Source organism: Rutidosis leptorrhynchoides, chromosome 3 (assembly GCF_046630445.1).
Source record: "Rutidosis leptorrhynchoides isolate AG116_Rl617_1_P2 chromosome 3, CSIRO_AGI_Rlap_v1, whole genome shotgun sequence".
Taxonomy (NCBI): domain Eukaryota; kingdom Viridiplantae; phylum Streptophyta; class Magnoliopsida; order Asterales; family Asteraceae; genus Rutidosis; species Rutidosis leptorrhynchoides.
Genome location: NC_092335.1, coordinates 538,110,534 through 538,122,918, shown reverse-complemented (window position 1 = coordinate 538,122,918; position 12,385 = coordinate 538,110,534).

Genomic DNA, 12,385 nt, shown 5'->3' with positions numbered 1-12,385 from the left:
AGGTGTAATTCGTTTTAGAAAGTGCAGAAAGTTAAACCCGCGATACATCGGACCCTTTGAAATTGTGGAATGTGTCAGACCGGTTGCTTACCGTTTGGATCTTCCGACTCAGTTGAGTGCTGTTCATCCTACCTTCCTTGTATCAAATTTGAAAAAGTGTCTTACTCCACCGAAACTTATCATACCCCTGGAGGAACTTACAATTGATGACAAACTCCACTTCGTGGATCAACCTGTAAAAATTATAGACCGTGAGGTCAAAACCTTGAAACGCAATAAGATTCCAATTGTCCGAGTTCGATGGAATGCCAAGCGTGGACCTGAGTTTACCTGGGAACGAGAGGATCAAATGATGCAGAAGTACCCTCACCTTTTCCCGACTCCAACACCTGCCTCAGCTTAAATTTTGAGACGAAATTTCCATTAACAGGTGGATAATGTAACGACCCGACTTTTTCGACTTGCTTTTGTGCCTTGTATCTTTGCGAAACTGCGTATTTGTGCGTACTGTGTTACTTTATTACTCCGGAACCTTGACACACATGTTTTATATTCATATATACTTTAAAACATGCCTTGGTGTATGTGGAATGCTTAACTTGTCCATTGGATGCTTTATAACCGTTAGTGTTACTTGCCGTTGCGGATAAACCGCGGACTGCGCGCACGTTTTACTTTTGTCGTAACCGAAATATTTGGACATCGAAATATTGATTATTATTTTATAATAATAATTACTTGGGCCTTTGGATGCTTAATTTTATTTATTTAATTGCTAAAGTCCAATAGTTAGTCTTGTTGGACTTTCTACCTTGTTGGGCTCAAGCCCACCCTACTCTAGCTAGTGACCCAATTAATTAGCCCAAGTATTATTACTAGTGACCCATAATAATAAATAAATAATAAATAAATTAATTAATGAGTCATACTAGCATAATAGATAAGGATTATCTATTTGTCACATGGGATTCTAGCATTAGTACACACTTTAGACAACCATGAACCATAAAGCAAAGTGGTGTCTCCCTCCCCTACCCAAAACCCACGGCCACCAAGGCCACCATTGCCTTGTCCATGTCATCAATCCATGTCAATTTCCTTGCTTATAAATACTAGCCATTTACCTCTCATTTGTTCATTTGGTTTTCACACACTTGTTCTTTCTTTCTTTCCTTTCTAGTAATACTTGTAAGTTTTCTTTCTTCTTCCTTTTTCTTTTCAAATTTCGTGGTCATCATCATCATAATATGGAGATCAAAGTTCCTTTTAGCTTTGATCTTACTTATATCTTGTTGATTCAAGAATGAATCGTTCAAGAACATGGAAGATTCAAGCTTTCTAGCTTGAATCTTCATATCTTTTGTAGATCTACTTCTTTTATACTTTAATCTTTCTATTTTATGATAAAGATTCAAACTTTTGTTTGTAATCTTCATACATCTTCAAGATCCAAGCTTTATGCTTCAAGATCTTCAAGAACAAATAAGATGCAAGCTTTCTAGCTTGAATCTTCATATCTTTTTGTTAGATCTAAGTTCTTTTTGCTTTGATCTTGTTATTTTGTTGAAAAGATTCAAACTTTTTTGTAATCTTCATGTATCTTCAAGATCCAAGCTTTATGCTTCAAGATCTTCAAGAACACTTAAAGGTTCAAGCTTTCTAGCTTCGCAACCTTGTAACTTGTGTGAAATGAAATGTCCCGTTCTTATTGATTAAAAACGTTCCATATTAATTGATTTCGTTGTAGCGTTTTGACCTCTATATGAGACGTTTTTCAAAGACTGCATTCATTTTTAAAATAAACCATAACCTTTATTTCATAAATAAAGGTTTAAAAAGCTTTACGTAGATTATCAAATAATGATAATCTAAAATATCCTGTTTACATACGACCATTACATAATGGTTTACAATACAAATATGTTACATCGAAATCAGTTTCTTGAATGCAGTTTTTTTTACACAATATCATACAAACATGGACTCCAAATCTTGTCCTTATTTAAGTATGCGACAACGGAAGCTCTTAATAATCACCTGAGAATAAACATGCTTAAAACGTCAACAAAAATGTTGGTGAGTTATAGGTTTAACCTATATATATCAAATCATAATAATAGACCACAAGATTTCATATTTCAATACACATCCCATACATAGAGATAAAAATCATTCATATGGTGAACACCTGGTAACCGACATTAACAAGATGCATATATAAGAATATCCCCATCATTCCGGGACACCCTTCGGATATGATATAAATTTCGAAGTACTAAAGCATCCGGTACTTTGGATGGGGTTTGTTAGGCCCAATAGATCTATCTTTAGGATTCGCGTCAATTAGGGTATCTGTTCCCTAATTCTTAGATTACCAGACTTAATAAAAAGGGGCATATTTGATTTCGATAATTCAACCATAGAATGTAGTTTCACGTACTTGTGTCTATTTTGTAAATCATTTATAAAACCTGCATGTATTCTCATCCCAAAAATATTAGATTTTAAAAGTGGGACTATAACTCACTTTCACAGATTTTTACTTCGTCGGGAAGTAAGACTTGACCACTGATTGATTCACGAACCTATAACAATATATACATATATATCAAAGTATGTTTAAAATATATTTACAACACTTTTAATATATTTTGATGTTTTAAGTTTATTAAGTCAGCTGTCCTCGTTAGTAGCCTACAACTAGTTGTCCACAGTTAGATGTACAGAAATAAATTGATAAATATTATCTTGAATCAATCCACGACCCAGTGTATACGTATCTCAGTATTGATCACAACTCAAACTATATATATTTTAGAATCAACCTCAACCCTGTATAGCTAACTCCAACATTCACATATAGAGTGTCTATGGTTATTCCGAAATATATATAGATGTGTCGACATGATAGGTCGAAACATTGTATACGTATCTATGGTATCTCAAGATTACATAATATACAATATAAGTTGATTAAGTTATGGTTAGAATAGATTTGTTACCAATTTTCACGTAGCTAAAATGAGAAAAATTATCCAATCTTGTTTTATCCATAACTTCTTCATTTTAAATCCGTTTTGAGTGAATCAAATTGCTATGGTTTCATATTGAACTCTATTTTATGAATCTAAACAGAAAAAGTATAGGTTTATAGTCGGAAAAATAAGTTAAAAGTCGTTTTTGTAAAGGTAGTCATTTCAGTCGAAAGAACGACGTCTAGATGACCATTTTAGAAAACATACTTCCACTTTGAGTTTAACCATAATTTTTGGATATAGTTTCATGTTCATAATAAAAATCATTTTCTCAGAATAACAACTTTTAAATCAAAGTTTATCATAGTTTTTAATTAACTAACCCAAAACAGCCCGCGGTGTTACTACGACGGCGTAAATCCGGTTTTACGGTGTTTTTCGTGTTTCCAGGTTTTAAATCATTAAGTTAGCATATCATATAGATATATAACATGTGTTTAGTTGATTTTAAAAGTCAAGTTAGGAGGATTAACTTTTGTTTGCGAACAAGTTTAGAATTAACTAAACTATGTTCTAGTGATTACAAGTTTAAACCTTCGAATAAGATAGCTTTATATATATATGAATCGAATGATGTTATGAACATCATTACTACCTTAAGTTCCTTGGATAAACCTACTGGAAAAGAAAAAAATGGATCTAGCTTCAACGGATCCTTGGATGGCTCGAAGTTCTTGAAGCAGAATCATGACACGAAAACAAGTTCAAGTAAGATCATCACTTGAAATAAGATTGTTATAGTTATAGAAATTGAACCAAAGTTTGAATATGATTATTACCTTGTATTAGAATGATAACCTACTGTAAGAAACAAAGATTTCTTGAGGTTGGATGATCACCTTACAAGATTGGAAGTGAGCTAGCAAACTTGAAAGTATTCTTGATTTTATGTAACTAGAACTTGTAGAATATATGAAGAACACTTAGAACTTGAAGTAGAACTTGAGAGAGATCAATTAGATGAAGAAAATTGAAGAATGAAAGTGTTTGTAGGTGTTTTTGGTCGTTGGTGTATGGATTAGATATAAAAGATATGTAATTTTGTTTTCATGTAAATAAGTCATGAATGATTACTCATATTTTTGTAATTTTATGAGATATTTCATGCTAGGTGCCAAATGATGGTTCCCACATGTGTTAGGTGACTCACATGGGCTGCTAAGAGCTGATCATTGGAGTGTATATACCAATAGTACATACATCTAAAAGCTGTGTATTGTACGAGTACGAATACGGGTGCATACGAGTAGAATTGTTGATGAAACTGAACGAGGATGTAATTGTAAGCATTTTTGTTAAGTAGAAGTATTTTGATAAGTGTATTGAAGTCTTTCAAAAGTGTATAAATACATATTAAAACACTACATGTATATACATTTTAACTGAGTCGTTAAGTCATCGTTAGTCGTTACATGTAAGTGTTGTTTTGAAACCTTTAGGTTAACGATCTTGTTAAATGTTGTTAACCCAATGTTTATAATATCAAATGAGATTTTAAATTATTATATTATCATGATATTATCATGTATGAATATCTCTTAATATGATATATATACATTAAATGTCTTTACAACGATAATCGTTACATATATGTCTCGTTTAAAAATCATTAAGTTAGTAGTCTTGTTTTTACATATGTAGTTCATTGTTAATATACTTAATGATATGTTTACTTATCATAATATCATGTTAACTATATATATATATATATATATATATATATATATATATATATATATATATATATATATATATATATATATATATATATATATATATCCATATATATGTCATCATATAGTTTTTACAAGTTTTAACGTTCGTGAATCACCGGTCAACTTGGGTGGTCAATTGTCTATATGAAACCTATTTCAATTAATCAAGTCTTAACAAGTTTGATTGCTTAACATGTTGGAAACATTTAATCATGTAAATATCAATCTCAATTAATATATATAAACATGGAAAAGTTCGGGTCACTACAGTACCTACCCGTTAAATAAATTTCGTCCCGAAATTTTAAGCTGTTGAAGGTGTTGACGAATCTTCTGGAAATAGATGCGGGTATTTCTTCTTCATCTGATCTTCACGCTCCCAGGTGAACTCAGGTCCTCTACGAGCATTCCATCGAACCTTAACAATTGGTATCTTGTTTTCCTTAAGTCTTTTAACCTCACGATCCATTATTTCGACGGGTTCTTCGATGAATTGAAGTTTTTCGTTGATTTGGATTTCATCTAACGGAATAGTGAGATCTTCTTTAGCAAAACATTTCTTCAAATTCGAGACGTGGAAAGTGTTATGTACAGCCGCGAGTTGTTGAGGTAACTCAAGTCGGTAAGCTACTGGTCCGACACGATCAATAATCTTGAATGGTCCAATATACCTTGGATTTAATTTCCCTCGTTTACCAAATCGAACAACGCCTTTCCAAGGTGCAACTTTAAGCATGACCATCTCTCCAATTTCAAATTCTATATCTTTTCTTTTAATGTCAGCGTAGCTCTTTTGTCGACTTTGGGCGGTTTTCAACCGTTGTTGAATTTGGATGATCTTCTCGGTAGTTTCTTGTATAATCTCCTTACCCGTAATCTGTCTATCCCCCACTTCACTCCAACAAATCAGAGACCTGCACTTTCTACCATAAAGTGCTTCAAACGGCACCATCTCAATGCTTGAATGGTAGCTGTTGTTGTAGGAAAATTCTGCTAACGGTAGATGTCGATCCCAACTGTTTCCGAAATCAATAACACATGCTCGTAGCATGTCTTCAAGCGTTTGTATCGTCCTTTCGCTCTGCCCATCAGTTTGTGGATGATAGGCAGTACTCATGTCTAGACGAGTTCCTAATGCTTGCTGTAATGTCTGCCAGAATCTTGAAATAAATCTGCCATCCCTATCAGAGATAATAGAGATTGGTATTCCATGTCTGGAGACGACTTCCTTCAAATACAGTCGTGCTAACTTCTCCATCTTGTCATCTTTTCTTATTGGCAGGAAGTGTGCTGATTTGGTGAGACGATCAACTATTACCCAAATAGTATCAAAACCACTTGCAGTCCTTGGCAATTTAGTGATGAAATCCATGGTAATGTTTTCCCATTTCCATTCCGGGATTTCGGGTTGTTGTAGTAGACCTGATGGTTTCTGATGCTCAGCTTTGACCTTAGAACACGTCAAACATTCTCCTACGTATTTAGCAACATCGGCTTTCATACCCGGCCACCAAAAATGTTTCTTGAGATCCTTGTACATCTTCCCCGTTCCAGGATGTATTGAGTATCTGGTTTTATGAGCTTCTCTAAGTACCATTTCTCTCATATCTCCAAATTTTGGTACCCAAATCCTTTCAGCCCTATACCGGGTTCCGTCTTCCCGAATATTAAGATGCTTCTCCGATCCTTTGGGTATTTCATCCTTTAAATTTCCCTCTTTTAAAACTCCTTGTTGCGCCTCCTTTATTTGAGTAGTAAGGTTATTATGAATCATTATATTCATAGATTTTACTCGAATGGGTTCTCTGTCCTTCCTGCTCAAGGCATCGGCTACCACATTTGCCCTCCCCGGGTGGTAACGAATCTCAAAGTCATAATCATTCAATAATTCAATCCACCTACGCTGCCTCATATTCAGTTGTTTCTGATTAAATATGTGTTGAAGACTTTTGTGGTCGGTATATATAATACTTTTGACCCCATATAAGTAGTGCCTCCAAGTCTGAAATGCAAAAACAACCGCGCCTAATTCCAAATCATGCGTCGTATAATTTTGTTCGTGAATCTTCAATTGTCTAGATGCATAAGCAATCACCTTCGTTCGTTGCATTAATACACACCCAAGACCTTGCTTTGATGTGTCACAATAAATCACAAAATCATCATTCCCTTCAGGCAATGACAATATAGGTGCCGTAGTTAGCTTTTTCTTCAATAACTGAAACGCTTTCTCTTGTTCATCATTCCATTCAAATTTCTTCCCTTTATGCGTTAATGCAGTCAAGGGTTTTGCTATTCTGGAAAAGTCTTGGATGAACCTTCTGTAGTAACCAGCTAGTCCTAAAAACTGGCGTATGTGTGTCGGAGTTTTCGGGGTTTCCCACTTTTCAACAGTTTCTATCTTTGCCGGATCCACCTTAATACCTTCTTTGTTCACTATGTGACCGAGGAATTGAACTTCTTCCAACCAAAATGCACACTTTGAAAACTTAGCGTATAATTCTTCCTTCCTCAATACTTCTAACACCTTTCTCAAATGTTCACCGTGTTCTTGGTCATTCTTTGAGTAAATAAGTATGTCATCAATGAAAACAATGACAAACTGGTCAAGGTATGGTCCACACACTCGGTTCATAAGGTCCATGAACACAGCTGGTGCATTAGTTAAACCAAACGGCATGACCATAAACTCGTAATGACCGTAACGTGTTCTAAAAGCAGTCTTTGTAATATCATCTTCTTTCACCCGCATTTGATGATACCCGGAACGTAAGTCAATCTTTGAATAAACAGACGAGCCTTGTAGTTGATCAAATAAGTCGTCGATTCTCGGTAGTGGGTAGTGGTTCTTGATGGTAAGTTTGTTCAACTCTCGGTAGTCGATACACAACCTGAATGTACCATCTTTCTTCTTGACAAACAAAACAGGAGCTCCCCACGGTGATGTGCTTGGTCGAATGAAACCACGCTCTAAAAGTTCTTGTAATTGGCTTTGCAGTTCTTTCATCTCGCTGGGTGCGAGTCTGTAAGGAGCACGAGCTATTGGTGCAGCTCCTGGTACAAGATCTATTTGAAATTCAACGGATCGATGTGGGGGTAATCCCGGTAATTCTTTCGGAAATACATCGGGAAATTCTTTTGCAATGGGAACATCATTGATGCTCTTTTCTTCAGTTTGTACTTTCTCGACGTGTGCTAGAACAGCATAGCAACCTTTTCTTATTACTTTTTGTGCCTTCAAATTACTAATAAGATGTAGCTTCGTGTTGCCCTTTTCTCCGTACACCATTAAGGGTTTTCCTTTTTCTCGTATAATGCGAATTGCATTTTTGTAACAAACGATCTCTGCTTTCACTTCTTTCAACCAGTCCATACCGATTATCACATCAAAACTCCCTAACTCTACTGGTATCAAATCAATCTTAAATGTTTCGCTAACCAGTTTAATTTCTCGATTCCGACATATATTATCTGCTGAAATTAATTTACCATTTGCTAATTCGAGTAAAAATTTACTATCCAAAGGCGTCAATGGACAACTTAATTTAGCACAAAAATCTCTACTCATATAGCTTCTATCCGCACCCGAATCAAATAAAACGTAAGGAGATTTATTGTCAATAAGAAACGTACCCGTAACAAGCTCCGGGTCTTCCTGTGCCTCTGCAGCATTAATATTGAAAACTCTTTCGCGGCCTTGTCCATTCGTGTTCTCCTGGTTCGGGCAATTTCTAATAATGTGGCCCGGTTTTCCACATTTATAACAAACTACATTGGCATAACTTGCTCCGACACTACTTGCTCCGCCATTACTCGTTCCGACACCATTTGTTCCTTTCGTTCTATTAACCCCTGGTCCGTAGACCTCACACTTCGCCACGCTATGACCATTTCTTTTACACTTGTTGCAAAATTTGGTGCAGAACCCCGAGTGATACTTTTCACACCTTTGGCATAGCTGCTTCTGATTGTTGTTGTTGTTGCGGTTATTATTGTTGTTGGGATGATTGTTGTAGTTGCTGCTGTTGTTGTTGTTGTTGTTGTTGTTGTTGTTGGGCCGTTTGTTGTAGTTGCGATTGATGTTGCGATTGTTGGGATAATTGTTGCGATTATTGTTGTAATTGCTGTTGTTGTTGTATTGGTGATTCTTATCACCGTTTTACTCCCACTTTCTTTTGACTTGCTTCACATTGGCCTCTTCAGCAGTCTGTTCTTTAATTCTTTCTTCAATCTGGTTCACTAGTTTGTGAGCCATTCTACATGCCTGTTGTAGCGGGCTCGTGTGAACTTATATCTTCTTGGATTCTTTCCGGTAATCTTTCACAAACGCGTTGATCTTCTCTTCCTCATCTTCGAATGCTCCCGGACACAATAGGCACAATTCTGTGAATCGTCTTTCGTACGTGGTAATATCAAATCCTTGGGTTCGTAACCCTCTAAGTTCTGTCTTGAGCTTATTGACCTCGGTTCTGGGACGGTACTTATCGTTCATCAAGTGCTTGAATGCTGACCACGGTAGTGCGTACGCATCGTCTTGTCCCACTTGCTCTAGATAGGTATTCCACCATATTAACGCAGAACCTGTGAAGGTATGCGTAGCATACTTCACTTTGTCCTCTTCAGTACACTTACTTATGGCAAACACCGATTCGACCTTCTCGGTCCACCGTTTCAATCCGATCGGTCCTTCGGTTCCATCAAATTCCAAAGGTTTGCAGGCAGTGAATTCTTTGTAGGTGCATCCTACACGATTTCCTGTACTGCTAGATCCAAGGTTATTGTTGGTATGTAGCGCAGCCTGTACTGCGGCTATGTTTGAAGCTAGAAAAGTACGGAATTCCTCTTCATTCATATTCACGGTGTGTCGAGTAGTCGGTGCCATTTCCTTCAAAATAGTCAAATGGAACAAGTTAATCATACAGAATATTAAGAGTAGTTAATAGTATTTCGTAGCATAATATGAACTCATTTATAAAAGCTTTTTCTTCATATTAGCGTTTTATAAGTTTAAATTCGGGTAGTACCTACCCGTTAAGTTCATACTTAGTAGCTAATATACAATTCAACTACTACAATTCTATATGAAAAACTGATTATAATAATATTTCGCGTTCAAACTTTTACACAATATTTTACAAACTTACAATACCGCTTATTTTACATATAGCATGAAATATAGCACACAATAAATTTTATACAAGATGGTTGTGAAGATAATTCTAGCTAGTACACAAGTCGTTCAGCAAAGGCAATAAAGACACATAATTCATACGTCCAGAAACAAGTCATGCATTCTGGTTTTACTAAAATTACTTCCCATCTTTGGTCTTATGGAACATAACAATTATTGCCGTTGATAAGACAGCGTGTTGTAACGTCGTCAAAGGGACGAGGGTTACGTAATGTCCAATAGTCCCGTAACAATCTAAAAACCTCATTTCTTACCCCAATTACCGACTCCGTCACTTGTGGGATCGTTTTGTTTAATAGTTGTAGTCCGATGTTCTTGTTCTCACTTTGGTGAGAAGCGAACATTACTAATCCGTAAGCATAACATGCTTCTTTATGTTGCATGTTAGCCGCTTTTTCTAAATCACGAAGTCCAATATTCGGATATATTGAGTCAAAATAATTTCTTAACCCATTGCGTAAAATAGCATTTGGGTTCCCCGCAATATATGCGTCAAAGTAAACACATCGTAACTTATGGATTTCCCAATGTGATATCCCCCATCTTTCGAACGAAAGCCTTTTATAAACCAAGGCATTCTTGGAACGTTCTTCGAATGTCTCACAAACTGATATCGCCTTAAATAGTTGTGCCGAAGAATTCTGACCGACTCTAGACAAGATTTCATCAATCATTTCTCCGGGTAGGACTTTTAAAATATTGGGTTGTCTATCCATTTTGTGTTTTTATACTGTAAAATAGACAAGAGTTAGATTCATAAAAAAAAAATACTTATTAATACAAGCAATTTTTACATATATCATAAAGCATAAGCACACTATATTACATATATTACACCACACGAATACAACTATCTTATTCCGACTCGCTTGTTTCTTCTTCTTCGGTTTTAGATCGTTTTGCCAAGTTTTTAGGGATATATGATGTTCCCCTAATATGAGCCGTCGTTTTCCACATTGGTTTAGAAAAACCTGGTGGTTTAGAGGTTCCCGGGTCATTGTTACAACTTAAGGACTTCGGGGGTTGACGATACATATAAAGTTCATCGGGGTTGGAATTAGATTTCTCTATTTTTATGCCCTTTCCCTTATTATTTTCTTTTGACTTTTTAAATTCAGTTGGGGTAATTTCTATAACATCATCGGAATTCTCGTCGGAATCCGATTCATCGGAGAATTGGTAATCCTCCCAATATTTTGCTTCCTTGGCGGAAACACCATTGACCATAATTAACCTTGGTGGGTTGGTTGAGGATTTTCTTTTACTTAAACGTTTTATTATTTCACCCACTGGTTCTATTTCTTCATCCGGTTCCGATTCTTCTTCCGGTTCCGATTCTTCTTCCGGTTCCGACTCTTCTTCCGGTTCCTCTTCGGGAACTTGTGAATCAGTCCACGAATCATTCCAATTTACATTTGACTCTTCATTATTATTAGGTGAGTCAATGGGACTTGTTCTAGAGGTAGACATCTATCACATAATATCAAACGCGTTAAGAGATTAATATATCACATAATATTCACATGCTAAAAATATATAGTTTCCAACAAAATTTGTTAAGCAATCATTTTTCAAGTAAACACGGTCGAAGTCCAGACTCACTAATGCATCCTAACAAACTCGATAAGACACACTAATGCAAAATTCTGGTTCTCTAAGACCAACGCTCGGATACCAACTGAAATGTCCCGTTCTTATTGATTAAAAACGTTCCATATTAATTGATTTCGTTGCGAGGTTTTGACCTCTATATGAGACGTTTTTCAAAGACTGCATTCATTTTTAAAATAAACCATAACCTTTATTTCATAAATAAAGGTTTAAAAAGCTTTACGTAGATTATCAAATAATGATAATCTAAAATATTCTGTTTACACACGACCATTACATAATGGTTTACAATACAAATATGTTACATCGAAATCAGTTTCTTGAATGCAGTTTTTTTTACACAATATCATACAAACATGGACTCCAAATCTTGTCCTTATTTAAGTATGCGACAGCGGAAGCTCTTAATAATCACCTGAGAATAAACATGCTTAAAACGTCAACAAAAATGTTGGTGAGTTATATGTTTAACCTATATATATCAAATCATAATAATAGACCACAAGATTTCATATTTCAATACACATCCCATACATAGAGATAAAAATCATTCATATGGTGAACACCTGGTAACCGACATTAACAAGATGCATATATAAGAATATCCCCATCATTCTGGGACACCCTTCGGATATGATATAAATTTCGAAGTACTAAAGCATCCGGTACTTTGGATGGGGTTTGTTAGGCCCAATAGATCTATCTTTAGGATTCGCGTCAATTAGGGTGTCTGTTCCCTAATTCTTAGATTACCAGACTTAATAAAAAGGGGCATATTCGATTTCGATAATTCAACCATAGAATGTAGTTTCAAGTACTTGTGTCTATTTTGT